The sequence below is a fragment of the Heteronotia binoei genome, chromosome 6 (genome assembly GCF_032191835.1).
Source record: "Heteronotia binoei isolate CCM8104 ecotype False Entrance Well chromosome 6, APGP_CSIRO_Hbin_v1, whole genome shotgun sequence".
Taxonomy (NCBI): domain Eukaryota; kingdom Metazoa; phylum Chordata; class Lepidosauria; order Squamata; family Gekkonidae; genus Heteronotia; species Heteronotia binoei.
The window spans coordinates 5,720,782-5,739,119 of record NC_083228.1 but is presented as its reverse complement, the minus strand read 5'-3'; the positions used below and the strand labels follow the sequence as shown (position 1 = coordinate 5,739,119).

Sequence of the window (18,338 nt, the reverse complement as noted above, 5' to 3'; positions counted from 1 at the left end):
AGGCTTCCCGGAGGGAGGGGGGGGTGGGCAGCAGGGTCTCCTCGCTCCTGCAAGGGAACACGATGCGTGTGTGGGGGGGGGGGTTCCCCCCATTAAAGGAGGCGATCTCGGGGCAAGGGCGGCGGGGAGGCGCCACGAACCCGCGTCCCAGGGTTGGGGGGGGGGGGGCTCCATTCATAGAATCCGCGCCGAAGATCAAAACAAGAAACGTGAGCAGGAGTCCGGGAGATTCTTTCGCCCGCTCGCTGCAAAGTACGTCCCCTTTCGGCACCGGGGGAGGTTCCGTCTAGCGGCTGGGAACGGGGGGGGGGGGGGGGCGGATGCAAACGCCCGGGGGTCCCTCCCCTCCCTCGCCTTTTAAATTTGGATCAACAATCATGTCCCCGCGGGGGGGGGTGGGGGGGTCGCGCTCCGGCGGCTTCTCCAAGACAGGAAGTTCTTCCCTTTGATGAAGGGGAGGGGAGGGGAGGGGGGGAATCTTGAAAGGCAATTTATTGGCGTTGTTCAACTTTGGCTCTTCAAAGATCCTGCCTTTTTTTTTTTTCCTACTTTAGGTGGTGGGGAGGGGGGAGGGGGGAAGAGGCAGGCGGAGGGAGGGAGGGAGGGGGGGGCTGGAGAAGCATCCTTGGGAGGAGAGCGAGAGGGACGCGGCGGCGGCGGCGGCGGCTCCCTGGCAGATAGGAATCTGGGACAGATTTTGCCGGCAGCCACGAAGCAGGGCTCTTTGGTAATAAAATCGCCAATGTAATTTGACACTTCAACTTGCTCGGCGCTCGGCGAGTTGATTCACTTCTTCTCCCCACTACCGCCGAGCTCCTTTTCCCTGGCTGCGAGAGGGGATTGCTTGCCTTTTCTTTTTGTTGTTTTTAAAGATAAGAAATAATAACAGATTTTTTTTAAAAAAACCGTGAAATTTTAAAAGGCCGCCCGAACGAGACCCTGCAAATCCACCGGAGAAAGAAAGCGAGAGAGAGGGAGGGAGAGGAAAGGAAAGGAATATTTTTCCCCCTTCGGCCGCCTGCTTTCTTCCCTCTGAATTTTGTCCCTTGCTTTTGCAATCCTTGCGATTTTCTCTCTCGGGCCCCCCTCGGCAAACCGTAGGTAAGTTTCGCCAGTCGGCTCATTGCTAGACCCGGGCGGGGGGGGGGGCGGCGAGTGGCGGCGGAGCTTTGCAAAATAATTTTATTAAAACCAAATCACGCCGGGGAAATGCGAAAACGGGAAGGTCCTCTTGGAATGTTCGGTGTGAAAAGTAGAAGCGGGGACGACGGCGGAGGAAGGCTCGCAGGACTTCTTAAAGGGCCAGGCTGGATTTCTGGATGTGGCAACTCGGGGGGGGGGGTCGGGAGACTTTGGGGGGAAATCCCGAGGAAAGCCGCGAAAGGGGGGGGGGGGGTCGGTGGTAATGCACCGAATGCAGCGCCCCGGATTGCTTCCATTCGTGCTTGCAAAGAAAGAGCTCGCCCGAGCCAGCGTGCCTGGGGTTAGGAAGCGCCTCGAAAGATCGGTTTCCCGAGAGGGAGAGAATGCGCGGGGGGGGGGGGGGCTGGAGGAAGTGCAGCTCCCGGTTCTTGCAGGCGGCGGCGGCGGGGCCTTTTCGGGGCGGGCGTTTGTGGACGGCTCTCTCTCTCTTTTTTCAAGTTTGGAGAGGCGAAACAATGTTTCCATTTAGGCACGGTTGACCGGGGGGAGGGAGGGAGGGAGGGAAGGAGGAAGATCTTATGCCATAAAAACAAAGGAGGTTTAAAAATAATCCGGCCGGGGCTGCTGTGCGGGAGGGGGGGGGGGTGCTTCTCTCTCTCTCTCTCCCCCCCCTTCCTCCCTCTCCTCTCACCGCCCCCCTCCCCCCCTTCCTGGCCGGCGTCTACTTTTGTTTGCAAACTGCTTTTTGCAAAAGGCGATTCCTTCCTTTCAAAGCCATCGATCCCGGGGGAGGGTTTGCAAAGCCGGAGGACGAGCAGGCGATGCGAAGAGCGGGGGGGGGGGGGAGAGCTTGTTTTCCGGGCGTTGGGAAGCCTGCCTGGCCGACTGCACATTCCTTGTGTCTGGATTCTGCAAGCCAGTCGGGACGGGGCCTCTCCGGCAGGGCGAGGAGGAGGGAGCCGGGGGGGGGGCGGGAGGCTTCTCTCTCTGGCCCTGGCTCCCCCCCCCCGCACCCTCTCCCCCTTGTGCATCTGTCCAGGAAGCCCCCCCCCCCCCCCAGGCTGCCTGCAAAGAGCTTCCTTGGCTATTGTGAGCGCAGGCAGGGAGAGAGAGAGGCCGGCGAGAAGGCGGGAGGCTTTCCCGGGAGCAGCTGCAGTTCCAAACATGCACGTGCAACGGCAGGCCCGGGAGGTGGCAGCCCCGCCGGCCGAGCCGCGGACTTCTCGCTCTCGCCTTTCCGTTCGGGGCAGGAGGGCCGGCCCAGGCTGCTGGAGCTCGCGTCTTGCTTGCTTGCTTTCTCTTTTGCCCCGGGGTGTTGCAGAGATCGGAACCCCGTCCCTGGCTTGCGAACTTTTGTTGCCGGGCTGGAGGACGCGTGTCGTGCGCACGTGTGAAGGGCCGTCTTGCACATCCCGCCGCTAACTTCGGTCGGGTTGTCAGAAAGGGGAGCTGGGGGGTGGGGGATGCTGCCTGCCCCTTCTGCCCGAGCACGGGCGGGGAGCCGGGAAGTCCGTCTGCGGCCCCCGAGAGAGTTGAGACGGGAGGAGCGGCGGTTTGGGAAGTCTTCTTGTCATCGCCTGATTTTGAGCGAGTGGAGCCCGCTGCAGAGTGGTTGGGCTTTCCTTCGGGATCTGCCCGGGGGCTTCAGGGTTATGCAGGAAGAAAGAAGCATCTTCGGGGGGGGAGGGGCGGGGGGGTGCAGCAGGCCAGCCTGAGTGATGCTGGGGGGGGGGTCTGACTGCTCCCCCCCTCCCCAAATGCCCTGCCCTGATAGGAGAGCGGAGGAGTGAAGTCTGCAGCTCCAAGAAAAGTCCTCTCAAAGGTTTCCAGGAGACAGTAAGGGGCGGGGGGGGGGGGCGAGAGAAGGGATGACTGTCATCTTGGAGGGCTACCTGGCTGGGCTTTCTTTCCACTATGAAAAGCGGGGGGTGATGGTGGTGGTGGTGGTGGTGGTGGTTCAAAGCTCCTCCAGACTTCCGTTGGAGTTGGGGGGGGGGGCTCCTGGCTTTCTTGAAGCAGCAAAGTTGGTGCTTTTTCTTTGTTGGGTTGTGGGGGGGGGAGAGGAATCTCTAAGCCTTCTTAGCTCTCCTTCCAGCTTTGGCTTTTAAGAAACTGGAAAGGTGAAAGATGCCATTGTCTTCTGGGCAAGGGAAGAGCCCCCTTTTTGGGGGGAGGGAGAAGGGGGGGTGACAAAGGAGATTTCATCAGAGCAAGGGGAAGGGCCAAGCTGGTTCTGAGGCAGTGAAGGGACCCCAGCTGAAGCAGGAGGTTCAGTCTGCTAGGTCAAAGAGAGCTCTCTTTCTCCCTGCCTCAGTTTCTCCGTCTGTGAAATGCTAGCCTTTTTTGCACGGAGAGACTGGGGAGGATGTATAAGGAAGTGCTGGGTGGGGTGGGATAATGCTATCACTATGAGAAGAAAGGCCACCCCTGACCCCCAGTGGCTTGGCTGGTGGGATATTTTCAGATGCACCAAGGGGGCACAGACTGGCAACAGGGGAAACCCCTACAGAAGTTGGCGCTCCCTTCCTTTCTAGCCAGCAAACCACCGAGAGGCTTGGATCAAAAAGTAATTTTAAAAACTGGTAAGCTAGCAACTTGGTGAACTTCTCAGAAGTATTTGGTTACTGCAGCTTTCCCCCTCCCGGCACCCAAATAAAGGTTGCTTTGAGAAAAAAAAAGTTTATTCTTACTGTCATTGTTTACAAATGCGGGGAGTTTTTTTGTACCTCCCTCTTTTAAGTCCAGGCGTGATTAATGCAGGTATTTATGACAGGCGGGCTATTCAACACTCACACAACACAAACTGTGAACAAGGAACTTCTCTGAAGTTGTTTGCAAAGCTGCTGTAGCAACGGCCCTGATTTCCAAACCCATAAGTATGGATCATGTGAGAAATATTTTTTTAAAAAAGAGGTTTTTGCTGGCTTAAAATGCATGTTCTTTAGGACAGAACTGAGATTCATCTGGCAGAGTTGGTTTCTGTCTCTTTCTCCCTCCCTCTCTCCCCCGATCAAGGCACATTTACTACGGCATCCATCTTCCTCTGGCAGGGCTTGATTCAGGTTTATGAATGCCAGGAGTCCAGGGCTGACCTTTTTCTGTTCGAGTGGAGGATGTTGAAACACCGGCCCCCATCAGACAAAAGAGACACTGAAAGGGAGGTCTCGCTGGGGTGCTGCACGTGTGAGGAGGGCCAGACGCCTTGTGGAGATGGGAGCTGCTACTGTGCTCTCTCTGAGCTTAGGAGGAGGTGGGGGTGGAGGGGAAGGTTTTAGAAAAAGGAAAGAGGACTTTAAAAAAAAATCCTATAAAATATGCATGGCATAGGATGACTTATGCACACATTAACAATATTTTTTTTTGTGGGAGGGCGAAGCACAAAAGACTCCAATAATATGGGTGCAAATGTTGTCTTGGACCTTTCGGAGATTGTCCTCAAAAGCTTTGGGTGCCGTCTTGATTGATCAATTATGAAAGAGTTGTTTTCATAACCCGGAACCATGAAGTGGATCCTTTGGAGACCTTTGGACCTAGATGTGGATTCCCTCCCCTCTTCTTTCTTAGCCATTTTGTTCCTTTCTTCCACCTGCCAGGGAATCACAGAAGGCAGGAAGGGGGGGGGGCAGGGGGGGAGAGAAGGGGACTCCGGTGTTTAGTTTCTGGGCTTGGAGTGTTGTATTAGCGAAACCCAAAGTTAATAATAAATTAAAGTTGGATGGAGCAGAATTCCAAAGGAAATGGGTCTTGTTTTGGTTTTTTTGCTTTCGTTGTAACAGGGCACTGGATATCATACTAGTTAGGGAAATTCAGAGGAATGTTTTGTGGTCAGACAGGGCTTGTGGTTCTTAACACTTGATTAAAAAAAAAAAAAAAGCAGCCAGCAGCAGTAATACTTCTTTCTGTGGCAAATGAGCAGATGCACGTGTCAGAAAAAGAACTGGCTTGGAATCTGTAAAGTGGGTTTATTGGTGTGTGAAACCAAAGGGGTGATCCTGCGTGAGCTGGGGAGGAAGTGCCACGGAATTCAGCGGGGCTTGTGCTCATGGGCGAAACCTGACCCAAACTTCGGGGTGGTCTTCTGCAAGGAATAACTTCTGTACCTCAATGAACAGTAAAATATTAGAGCTTCTCTAAGGGTTTTTCTTTCTCCTGGAGAGGTTCCTGGGGAATTCTAAGTGGTAAACTGCTGCTACAGATGTTTCCACTCAGAACCTTTCCTGTGGGTTATTTTCTCATGATTTAATACCTCTTCTGTAGGGCTCATTCTTTTGCCCTCTCTGCAAATCTCTCTCCCCCCCCCATGTGTGTCAGTGGGGGGGGGGAAGCTGTGTGACTAGAAGGACTGTTGAGCAAGTGCATGGTCTCCAGCGCTTCTGGGATCAATCCCAAATGTTAGGAGAGATGGAACGATTACAGCGGATTTGTTTTGTTTTGCAAAAAAAGGGAAACACACACACATGGGCTTCCTTTGCAAGCTCTTTTGAGTACAATATCAGGATAATGGATTTCATATTTTTTTTAAAAAAGGGCTCCAACTAAACTTGTATTGATTTACCCTCAGGTTTGATAATCTAGTGGGTTTGTGGGGTTTTTTTGGGGGGGGGGAGGGGTTTGGAATCAAGAGGCTTTTTTGTGGTGGAAAGTGCCATCAAGTCACAGCTGACTTCTGGAGACCCTGCAGGGCGGGGGTGGCCAAACTTGCTTAACGTAAATAAACATCAGATGTTTGAGAGCTGCAAGACAGGAAGGAAGGCAGACAAATAGATGGGAGGGAGGATAGCTGGAAAGCAAGCAACTTTAAATGCATTCTCCAAGCTACCGACTGGCTTGGCTTGGAGAAATGATTTAGAGAGAAATGTCTTCTCCAAGCTGGCTGACGGGGATGGGGGGGAGGGCTTTGAGAGCCACACAATATGTGTGAAAGAGCCACATGTGATTGGCCACCCGCACTGTAGGGTTTTCAGGGCAAGAGGTGGTTTGCCATTGCCTGTGCTGTGTCTGTGCAGCAGCTGTCTTCCTTGACAGTCCAAGCACTAACTGGGACTGATCCTGCCTAGCTTCCAAGATGTGATGAGACTGGGCTAGCCTGGGCCATCCGGGTCAGGGCTGGGGGCTTTTGGGGCCTTCCAAAACGTTCTTTGAGATTTGGTGTTCCTAAAGGGAAGTCTTTGCAGAAGCAGCTCGTTCTTCAGTCAGAACTGGCCCCTTCCCAAATAGAAACACAGAATTTAACTTTCGAAGCCCCCGTCTGCCTTAGAACAAAATAAAACATCACAAAGTAATGAGTAATTTCTTTGTGTTTGTCCCCTTTTTTGATGTTGGTGCTGAGTCGTGTCCTCCTGCTGTTGAGGGCTGAGCCCCTTTATTGGAGAGTGAAATTTCCTTCAGCCTTACATGGGCTCTTCTTCGCCACTGGGCTGTTGGGGTACCCTGCCGTTGCCCTTGGATCCTTTCTAAGGAGTCAGCATGGCACTTGCTAACTGCAGTGTGTTTTGTTTTTAATTCGTAATTAACTACTTAGGTGTACCTGGCCTTTGCTACACACCTTTCCCCCACGCCACTGAGATTTGCGTTGTAATTGGAAGTCCAAAATGTGAATGTGGAGTTTGGGACGAGTGAGGCATCTTTGCGGGCTGCAGGGGTTTGCAGACTGATCAGCTCCTTTTTCTCCCTGTTAGAAGGAGATGGGCTCTTGGCTCCCTGTGAGGGTGGTGACAAGTACCGGCCACCCTTGTGGGGTTTTCAGAGGCACTGCCTCTGCATTGCAACCCTGGACTTCCTGGCTGCTTCCGAGTTTTAACAATTTATTGATAGCATATGGTTACAAAACTTAATTATTTCTTAATTATTTCAGTACTAACCCATATGACATTTCAATCCCCCCTCCCTCCAATGTTGACTTCCCCGAGGTTATAAATTCAAGTTCAATACTAAAGGTACTACTAACTGATCAAAATTCAATATATATATTCTCTTTTTTTTCTTTTCTTTTTCCCTCAATAATACAAAAAAATTGTCCGATGTCTTTTTACTTTCCACTCTTTCTCCATATATCCTTTAAATTTCCTCCACTCCTTTTTAAATATCTCCAAATCATAGTCTCTTAGTGTTCTAGTTAGTGTGTCCATTTCACTCCACGATAAAACTTTCATGGTCCAGTCCCATTTCTCTGGTATTTTTTCTTGCTTCCAAAGCTGCGCGTACAATGTCCTAGCAGCTGATAGCAAGTACCAAATTAGAGTCCTGTCTTCCTTTGGAAATGTTTCTAATTGTAATCCAAGCAAAAACGTCTCTGCAGTTTTCTTGAAGTCATAGCCCAGAATTTGGGAGATTTCTTGTTGTATCATCTTCCAGTATTCTTTCGCTTTTTCACAAGTCCACCACATATGGAAGAAAGAACCTTCATGTTTTTTACATTTCCAACATCCGACATTTTCTTGCTCATCTTAGCCAGTTTTTTCGGAGTCATATACCACCTATACATCATCTTAAAACAGTTCTCTTTTATACTCTGACAAGTTGATATCTTCATTGAGTTCTTCCAAAGGTGTTCCCATGCAAACTTCCATGGCTGCTTCCCATCCAAGCACTAGCCAGGCCCACCCGACTTCGCTGCTGAGATGAGATTGTGACCATTTTTAAAATTGGGTCTTGCTTTTAGTAAAGAGCTGTTTCTTCAGAAGGCTGTTTGAGGAGTGGGGGCGTCCAGACAGCACCTCAACTCCCCCCCTCCCCCCGGGATTGTTGAATAAAGTGCCATTGTCCTAGAAGCTTCTTCCCCAGCATTTTGGGACATCCTCCATTCTGCGCTTACAGCAGCCCTAGGCAGTAGTTCTTCCAGCTGAAAGGCTGTGGTTGCTCCAAGGTTCTCCATCAAGCTTTTGGGGCAGCCGAGGGCCAAGAGCCAAAGCCAGCTCTGGGATGGGGAATTCTTGTAAGGGTTTTTTTTTTTTTTTGAGGGGTGGGTGGGAATCTGCGGAGGGTGCAGTTTGTGGAAGGGAGGGGCCTCAAGGGTAAAATGTCAGGGCTTGTAGCCTGCAAATTGATCTCTGCAGTCAGGGGGCCAGTTGCAATTCCAGTAGATCTCCAGGCCTTACCTGGAAGTTGGCAACCCTAGCAGAAATTGCCTATCAGATGTCTGGTGGAAGGCTAGGATTTGGCTTTCCCAGTGCTGAGTGTTTGGTCTGTTGGATCTCAGAAAGGAAGCAGTCCTTTGGGGAGGGACGGTGGCTCAGTGGTAGAGCATCTGCTTGGGAAGCAGAAGGTCCCAGGTTCAATCCCTGGCATCTCCAAAAAAGGGTCCAGGCAAATAGGTGTGAAAAACCTCAGCTTGAGAGACCCTGGAGAGCCGCTGCCAGTTTGAGAAGACAATACTGACTTTGATGGACCAAAGGTCTGATTCCGTGTAAGGCAGCTTCATATGTTCAGTCCATTGAGATGAGGTCAAGTTTGCAACTAGTGGGTCTTGCTAATGGGGCAGAATAAAAAAGCTTGTGAATGTTGAGGCCCAACACTAGAAAATGCATTGCAATTATATATATTATATAAAATAATATGTCTCACACACACACACACACGCTTTTTTGTAGAAAAGGCCCAGTGGGAACTCATTTGTATATTAGGCCACACCCCCTGACATCACCATTGTTTCGCACAGGCCTTTTCTTGTAGAACAAGCCCAGCAGGAATTAATTTGCACATTAGACCACACCCCCTGACACCAAGCCAGACAGAACTGCTTTCCTGTGCATTCCTGCTAAAAAAAAAAGCCCCGTATATAATGTATTATATACAAGGTTCATTTTGTAGAAAAATAGGTGGTGGAGTTCATTAGCATAACTCATTAGCATATGCCACCCCCCACCAGCCAAAAGCAACCTAACACAAGAAAGGAGAGTCCCGGGCTAGTGAGGCCTGCTTGGGCTGGCTAGAGATTCAGCCCCCCCCCCCCCACAGACACAGCCAAAAGGCTGGCAAGCCCCCCCCCCCCGTCCCCCCCAAAAGCACATCAGAAGTGGAGAAAGAGTGGTGTGGGCTTCTCCAGGGGTTAATGAGAGCTGCTGGGGGTGTGGCTGGCTGCCCGCCCGCTCTCCTAATCCAGGGATTGTTATGCAGCTGCACCTCCTATTCAATGGACAAGGGAGGGAGGAGGGGGGGCTGTCAGAAAGGTTCAGGAGCTGTGAGCGCCTGCTGAATCTGAGGCTTGATTATATATATGCATTTTCTAGTGTTGGGTCGTAACATTCACAAGCCTCTCTCTGTATATGTATGTATATATGTGTATATATCTATTCCCCCTCCCCCCATTTCTGACATCTAGAATATGACCCCAGTGTGAAGGTGAGTGTCCCTCGGCTAACTTGATTGCCTTTTCTTTCAGCATGGCCAGATGAGGGAGCATACGGGGTCAGGGAGGGGGGAAGGGGGGGGGAGGGAATTTAGCATGACTATTTGGGACCAAGGGAAAAAAACTATCCAGACTCTTTCGGCATTTCCAAATCCCCTCTGTGACTGTTGCAATCCGTGGCAAATCGGCTTCGGTGGGGTTGTCAAGATAATTTCATCGGGGAAATCTGGAGAGGTGAATTTCTCTTTGGCCTTTTTCTGTAAAGAGGGATTTTGTCATAGCTTCAGATGTTAAAGCAGGGAAAGATCTGATATTTCTTTCAAGAAACTGAAGAGGACAGCTGGCTCCTGGAACTTTTATAAATGGCACCAACCTACCTCCCCACCCACTCATGTGTTAGACTTGGGTCACATCTGTGCGACTGGCTTGGGTGCCTTGGTCCAATTGTGATCCCTTGGCTTAAAGGACCTTCTGGGCCAGGGGTCCCCAAGTCTTTTAGAAAGTGGGTGGGGCCTTCCCATTGGCTATGCAGATTAAGGTAATGTTTTGGCGGTGGTGGCCTCAACAATGTTGGTTTTCTTCTCTTCCCCAGAGTATTCTTTAAAAAAATTACTCCACACGGCCTCTGCACTTGGCCATTTCTCTGGGTGTGCATGTCGGGGTGGGGGTGGGGGGCCGGATCTAGAGAGGGGCAGAGAGGGCTCTTGCCCCGGCCGCTGCCAGAGGGAAAGGGTGCCATATTGGCCCCATAAGATAGAATGGACCTACAAGGGGGGTGTCATTTCTGAATTTTGCCCCCCCCCCTCAAAAAACATGTCGATCCGGTCCTGCTCCTGTGGCAGCCATTTTGTGCTCCCCACCTTGTGTCCGAATCCCAGTGGTGCTCCCAGACTCCCAAAAGCTGGGGATGCTGTGCTGGCCTGTTGTGACACTGCTGGGAGGAGGCCTCACATGTGACAGCCAGAGCACTTTGGCAGAAGGGTGCAGGGAAAGTAGACGGCACAAGAACGTGACAAAACCGATGCTGGGATTGTGTCTTATAGGTGTGTCTTGTCATGTGTGAGACAAACAGCACCTGGTTGAATTCTGCCCAGCTGGGGAGAGCCCAAGGGCCTTGCCCGCCATCTTTTCACCTTTGAGGGTGATTGTCTTTTCTTTCAGCACGGCCAGACTTAGCCCCCTGTGAGGGGGCTTGGGGTCCTTTGATTCAAAAACTACTGGGCGGCCTTGTGACACTCGTCTTGTTTATAGGCTTTACCGGTCATGTGACAGCCCCAGTTTGCAGTCTCGGTGTGCTGCTTTCTATCCATATGTGGTGAGAAGATATCTGTGATTTGGCCTGTGCGTTCCAGAAAACCAGTGTGATGTAGTGCTTGGAGCTTCTGACTAAGATCCATAGAACGCTGCAGCTGGACTGCTGGTTGGGAATAGCTGTCAGGAACATACCAGAGTCTACAAAGTAACAGGGGCTTCTTTGGCTCGTGGCAGTGATGCAGTGGTGCGGGGAAAGACCTTCAGTTTGAGTTCATATGTAGCCTATCTAGGGTTGCCAACTGCAGGTAGGGAAATTTCAGGATATTTGGCGGGGCGAGGATATTTGGCTGAGGGAGACAGGGTCCTGTGGAGGAGATAGGTTTCCATTCCCCCACCCCCAGTGAGGTTCCCCTGAATTCAGGGCCTCCAACCAGCCGGCATGGAAATGGTCAGCACAGGGAGCCCTGCACCCCAAGAGCTCTGTTGTCACGCGACATGATGACGTCATCTGGAAGTGACATCATCATGCTGACACTGTAGCATTTGGGTGAAAGAAACCCCTCTATGGTGCCGTAGACTTTTTTACCCAAATGCTAGAGTATTCCCTGCTCCATGTGCCCAGCGCAATGACATCACTTCCGGGTGACATCACGCCGGGTGCACTACACGTGTGCAAAAACAAAGTCCCTTGCTGGCAACCTGGTAAGACCTGGCAACCTTAGGAGAAGAGGAACCTCAGTGGTGTATATGGCCATACAGTCCTACCCTACCAAGTGGCCATTTTCTCCAGGATGCTTGAAAAGCAGCTGTGATTTCAGGAAATTTCCAAGCAACTCTGTGATGCTGTCTAAAGGGTTCTTATAGGATTGCCAGCCTCCAGGTGGCACATGGAGATCTCCTGCTAGTACAGTGGATTTCCAGATGACCAAACACCTGGAAAAAATGGCTGCATTGAATGGTGGGCTCTGCGGCGTTACAGCTTTCTGAGACCCCTCCCCAACCCCACCCTCCCCAGACTCTACTCCCCAAATCTCCACATATTTCCCACCCTGAACTGACAATCCTACGGAGTTTGAGATTTGCTTTTCCGTCAGCAGCTGCTGGAGAGTCAATTCATAAAACAGATGTCCTGATCCAAGGCCGTCTTTCTGCATTTCTTCCTAGTCTGCCTTGCTGAAACCTCACACTGCCCGTTCTGTGATTTTTTTTGCTGTCTCCTGAGCACTGGTATTTTATCTCCCCTTCAGAGGCCACAGTGTTAAATTCCTCCACTCTTGGTATGGATGACACAAGGTCAGAGACATTTTGCTGTTGGCTTCTAGCCTCCTCTGCCAGGAGAAGAAAAGCAGTGTGTGGGGGAGGGGGAGCTCGCTTTGACCAGCTGCAGTGCCCTGTGGGAACTGCAGCCAGCAAGTGACTTAGTTTTGAATCAGGAAGGGTGACTCTTCCCGTTTGGCCACTCCTGTAGAATCTGCTGCTCTAGGAGAGCAGAAGGGAGCAGCTGAGCAAATCTTGCATTCACATTCCAGGGACTTGATCCCAGGCATTTTTTGTAGAGAAAGCCCAGCAGGAACTCATTTGCATATTAGGCCACACCTCCTGACATCACTGTTGCCATGCGCGGGGCTTCTATGTAGAAAAAGCTCAGCAGGAACTCATTCGCATATTAGGCCACACCTCCTGACATTACTATTGTTATGCACAGAGCTTCTTTGGAGAAAAAGCTCAGCAGGAACTCATTTACATATTAGGCCACCCCTGTTCTTGCTCAAAAAAAGCCCTGCTTGATCCTTTCTATTAGGACCGACCAAAGAGCATATAACAACGGGCAGGCTTCTGAGGTCTCCATCACTCTTCGTCAGCTGGGGGGATGTTTTAGCAGAACTGTTAGGCCCTGACCTGGGTGGCCCAGGCTAGCCCGATCTTGGAAGCTCGGCAGGGTTGGGCCTACTGATATTTGGATGGGAGACCACGCAGAGGCAGGCAGCGGCAAATGACCTCTGATAGTCTCTTGCCTTGAAAACTCTATGGGGCAGTCATAAGTCGGCTGCAACATGATGGCACTTTGTAGCACCTCCTTTAAAGCCTTGACCTGAATGGCCCAGGCTAGGCCACTCTCCTCAAGCTCAGCAGGGTTGGGCCTGCTTAGTACTTGGGTAGGAAACCACCGGCCAAGTCCAAGGTCGTTATGTGGCCGCAGGCCATGGCAAACCACCTCTTGCCAGGAACACCCTACAGGTTCACCGTAATTGTCTGCAAATTGATGGCAAACAACTTTGAACTGTTTGTCCCTTGGACCTGAAGGACCCCCCCACACACACACACACATATGCACCTGCATGCAAATGCTGAAACGTTGGTTGCGCAAGGTGCCGTCCCAAGGGCCTTTGGTGGAGCAGGATCTAGTTGCTTGGTTGGGTAGTTTTGCTAGAATGTAGCTGCCGTTGGATTTCAGTGGCTTGCTGGTGCCCTCATGCTTCCTGAGTGCATTGTTTGCATGGTCTTGAGCCCAATTCTGAGGAAAAACGGGGTACATAAATATATTGACACATTAACGCTCCAATAAAACAGTTAACGTTCCTGATTTAAAATAATGTCTGGACCGGAGTGGCCAAACTCGCTTAATGTAAGCCGGAAGACATGGACGTCAGATGTTAGGAAGGAAGGAAGGCAAATAGATGGGGATATGGAGGAGGGAGGGAGAGGTGGAAAGAAAGCAACTTTAAATGCATTCTCCAAGCCACCAGCTGACTTGGCTTGAAAAAGAGGTTTGAAGAGCCAAATGCTTTCTCCAATCTGGCTGACACAGTGGGAGCTTTGAGAGCCACACAACATGTGTGAAAGAGCCACATGTGGCTCCCAAGCCACAATTTGGCCACCCTTGGTCTGGACCAATTTTGTAAAGGGAGTGCTGTGTTTGTGTATATATAGGGATGAATGGAAAATGTGTGGATGTTGGCAGTAGTGCAAATATATTGATCTTTTTTGCTCTTATTCATCAATATAGACTACTGATGGATATGGGTGGACTGGGTGGTAGAGAACTTGAAGGTCCCAGCTTCAATCCCCGGCATCTCTAGTTAAAAAGGACCAGGCAGGAGGTGATGCCAAAGGTCTCTAACAGAGACCCTGGAGAGCCACTGCCTGCCAAGGTGGCAACACTGTCTAACATTTAGAGGGTTGGGCTGAGTGTGTGAGGTGCCATCGTGTCGCTTTTGACTTATGGCGACCCCATGAATTAATGTCCTCCAAAACACCTCATTGTTAACGGCCTTGCTCAGGTCTTGCAAACTGAAAGCCCTTGTGACTTCCGTGACTTGACTTCTGGGTCTTCCTCTTTTCCTCTGCTGCCTTCCACTTTTCCTAGCATGATTGTCTTTTCCAGGGACTCTTGCCTTCTCATAAAGTGGCCAAAGTACAATAGCCTCAGCCTGGTCATTTTAGCTTCTAGGGAGGCTTCATGCTGGCCTTGGACTGGGGTCTGGGAACCTGGGTTCGAATCCCCACTCTGCCAAGGAAGCTTCCTGGCTGACCTCAGGCCAGCCATTCTTTCACTTTGACCTATATCAAAGGGTTGTTGCGAACATAAAATGGAGGAAGGGAGGACTATGGATGGTGCCCTGAACTCCTAGAGGGAAGGGCGAGGTAAAAGTGTACTGAATAAAATTAAAATAGTAAGTAGACCAATGGGAGTGGGAGTTTCATCCGATGTTAGAGGATATAAATTTGTCAGAGGGATTTAAGATACTGCTTATTAAAATGCTTAACCTCTGTCTATATTATGTTGGCCTTATGCATAGTTCCCAAGATGATGATGCAGGCATTACTCCCCAGGGTGCACACCACCCACCTGGCGTCATCCACTTGGAGGTTAATGCATGTGGACTGGGTGTTGCGTGAAATCCCCTGTTAAGTTGTGCTGCCAGTCTGTGTGCAGCCTCTCTCCCTGGCAAACGGTCACATTTACTGGTAATTCTGCACCTTCTTTAACTCCCATTTAACTATAACTTGCTCTAGTTCTGTACTAATACACCAAGTATATGATCGTTAGTAGTCCTAGAACTGGGTGGATTTGTTCAAATCAATATGCGCAATCTTTCACAAACCCCACTGTCCCATTGAGGACACAGAGTAGGACAGAATCCCTTGAGTTAGGCTTAATGTTGTTCACTTCCTTGCTTTCCCCTCTTTTTGCCTACTTCTTTTCTTCCAGTAGTCATAGCCTATTTTGGATCCCTCAGTGTAATGTCACCCCAGTCTCACTTTCTCCCTGGTTTCTCTGTAGCTCTGGGTATTTGGTCCCTTAGCCCTTCTCCCAGTTGTTTTCTCCATTCCAGTTGACAATGTTCCTTTCCATCATGGAAGCTGGACTGCCAACTGTTTGTTCCCTAAGTGTCCAGAGAATTGGAAATGAGTAGGCTGTTCTAATTTTCTGTTTGGGACCAGACATGGTAGCAATGAGTGAAGCATTTTCAGCTATTCTTTTGCAAATGTTGTAAAAAAAATAGTGTCTTCAAATTGACAAGTGTCAGGATTTGACCTTGCAGGTAGGGTGGCTGACCTCTCAGTGGGTCCTGGAGTCTGCCTGGGGTTACAAACGGTCTTCAGACTAAAGAGGTCAGCTCACCTAGAGATCTGAAAGTTGAACTGTAGCTTGGAACAATGTCTGAATTGACAAACTGTGGCTTGTGATTAGCCAGCAAGCCATTGTTGGCAACTGTGGTAGGTCTGCAGACTGTGAGTGGCGTGATGTCCAGATTTGACCACAAAGAGTTACAACTGATGCTCTGCTTCTCGACCTCAGGTTGGAGTGTTGCGACTGCAGAAAACGAAAGGTAGATCAGCCACTTTCATGGCATTTAGCCTGGATCTTTGCAAACTCGAGCTGTGATTTAGATTCTCAACTATGGTTGCTCTAAACTGATTTGGGGTGATGACTAAAAGGAGCTATAAGAAAATCCTGAAGCTTCCTTGCAGCTGTCTGGATGGAACGGGCTAAAGGTCCACTTGGTGCAGTAGTTGTGTTCCCCACCAGTGGCCAGACCTGCACAGGCAGGTGAGCAGGCAGTCTCCAAGCAACTGATCTCAGAGCTGTGCTATCTCCCAACGCAGCGATTGTGTTCAGCTCTCCCAACTTAGCAGCCTTTGACAGACCTCTCCCCCCACCCCAGTGAATTTGTCTAATCCTTTCTGAAAGCTATCTAAGCTAGCGTCCCTCATTCATATCCGGTGGTGATAAATTCCGTAAGTTAATTATGCATTGTGCAAACGAGCACTTTGTTTTGTCTCTTCTAAACCCTTCAAACAATTTGTTTTGTTGGATGCCCCCAATTCTGCTACTGTGAGAGGGCAAACTTTTTGTGATCTGCAGTTCATAATTTTTGAAACCTCTATAGGGTTGCCAAGTGCAATTTAAGAAATATCTGGGGACTTTGGGGGTGGAGCCAGGAGACTTTGGGGGTGGAGCCAGGAGACATTAGAGGTGGAGCCAAGATCAAGGCTGTGACAAGCATAATTCAACTCCAAAGGGAGTTCTGGCCATCACATTTAAAGGGACGGCACACCTTTTCAATGCCTTCCTTCCATAGGAAATAATGAAGGATAGGGGCACCTTCTTTGGGGGCTCATAGAATTGGACCCCCTGGTCCAATCGTTTTGAAACTTGGGAGATATTTTGGGGAGAGGCACTAGATGCTGTACTGAAAATTGGTGCCTCTACCTCAAAAAACAGCCCCCCAGAGCCCCAGATACCCGCGGATCAATTCTCCATGATTTTCTATGGGAATAAATCTTCATAGGGAATAACAGAGTCCCCAGCAGACATTTCCCTCCCTTCCCCCCGCTTTCTGACGACCCTGAAGCAGGGGGAGGGCCTCCAAACCAGGGGATCCTCTGCCCCCACCTGGGGATTGGCAATCCTAAACCTCTATCATTTCCCGCTTCCTTGTACCAAAAACCCCCTGACTTCTCTACCTTTTTCTCTTAGGGAAGGCTCTTGATTGTTTTAGTTGGTATTTTCTATACCCTCTCATGGGAGAAATACAAAGAAAGCACCTTTAAGACCAACGCACGCTGACATTTTAAGCATGTTTTGTTTTTGTTTTTTAAAAACATATTTGTGTTTGTGTTCTTTATGAAGTTTGTATCTCTGCTACCTAATCTTAAATAAGGTACACACATGGCCTGGCCAGACATGGCCCAGCCCAACAAAGTCTCATTTACTGCAGATCCGGTCCTCATAACAAATGAGTTCAACACCTCTGACCTAGAAGCTTCAGGGGGGCAGACACTCCTGAAACCAGTGCTTGTGATGCTGTAACATCACTTTCAGAAGTGACATCAAATGACCTTCTAGGAATTTCCCAGATCTTTATGGTACTCCTAGACTGTTGTGCAATTTCATGACATTACTTCCAGGCATGCAATTGAAAGTGGTGTCAAGACACGACATTCTTATGCTCCTCCCACTCACCCTAATTTTGCTTCCCCTGTTCCTCCAAGCAGCTGGTGGGAAGGAGCTCTGCTTGCACGAGAGTTGACGGGCATCCCTGCCACCAGCTGTGTCTGGACCTCGCGGGCAGCATTGTGGGCCCAGGAAGTAATAGCTGTGCCTTGCTTAAGGCAATAAAATATCTATGAGATCGGGCAACTAGAAGCTATCATGACTTGGTAGCCCAGCCTAGCCCAATCTCGTCAAATCTCGGAAGCTAAGTAGGGTCACCCTGGTTAGTTCTTGAATGGGAGTTCTTGAATGGGAGAGCCAGTTTGGTGTAGTGGTTAAGTGTGCGGACTCTTATCTGGGAGAACCGGGTTTGATTCCCCACTCCTCCACTTGCACCTGCTAGCATGGCCCTAGGTCAGCCATAGCTCTAGCAGAGGTTGTCCTTGAAAGGGCAGCTGCTGTGAGAGCCCTCTCCAGCCCCACCCACCTCACAGGGTGTCTGTTGTGGGGGAGGAAGGTAAAGGAGATTGTGAGCCGCTCTGAGACTCTTCGGAGTGGAGGGCGGGATATAAATCCAATATCTTCTTCATCTTCTTCTTCTAAAGAATTCCAGGATTGCTACGCAGAGGCAGGCAATGGCAACCCACCTCTGTTCATCTGCCTTGATCCGGATGGCCCAGGTAGGGATGCTAGACCCGCGCCCCACAAATGGGCCTGTGTGACCCAGAAGTGATGTAGGCACTTTAGAGGGTGACACTCTGGTTTTTAGGCAAAACTCCATGGTAGAAGCTAATTCTACTATAGAGTTTTGCCCAAAAACCAGAGCCTACATCTAAGTCACTTCTGGGACATGCAGATATGCCGTGTTCATTTTTTGCATTCCTTCCTGGTACGTTCATCCCCCACCAGCAGATGTGATGGACCCTGCAACTCTAGGCCCAGGCTAGCCTAGCTCAGAAGCTAAGCAGGATCAGCCCTGGTCAGTGTTTGCATGGGAGACCTCCGGGGAAGTCCAGGGTCGCTATGCAGAGGTAGGCCAATGGCAAACCACCTCTGCCAGTCTCTTGCCGTGAAAGCCATATGGAGTTTCCATAAGTTAGCTACAAGTTGAGGGCACTTTCCACTACCACTAACCAGAGCCTAGTATTCCTA

At 50.2% G+C, this 18,338-nt stretch overlaps 1 protein-coding gene across 1 annotated transcript in view; it reads left to right on the top strand.

The window, feature by feature from the left end:
- Positions 1–649: 649 nt before the first annotated feature.
- Positions 650–18,338, top strand: part of ZMIZ1 (zinc finger MIZ-type containing 1) — a 565,771-nt gene continuing 548,082 nt past the window's right edge. The window contains exon 1 of the mRNA XM_060241000.1: positions 650–1,101. The gene's annotated coding sequence lies outside the window, so the exon portion shown is untranslated. The remainder of the gene's footprint in view (positions 1,102–18,338) is intronic.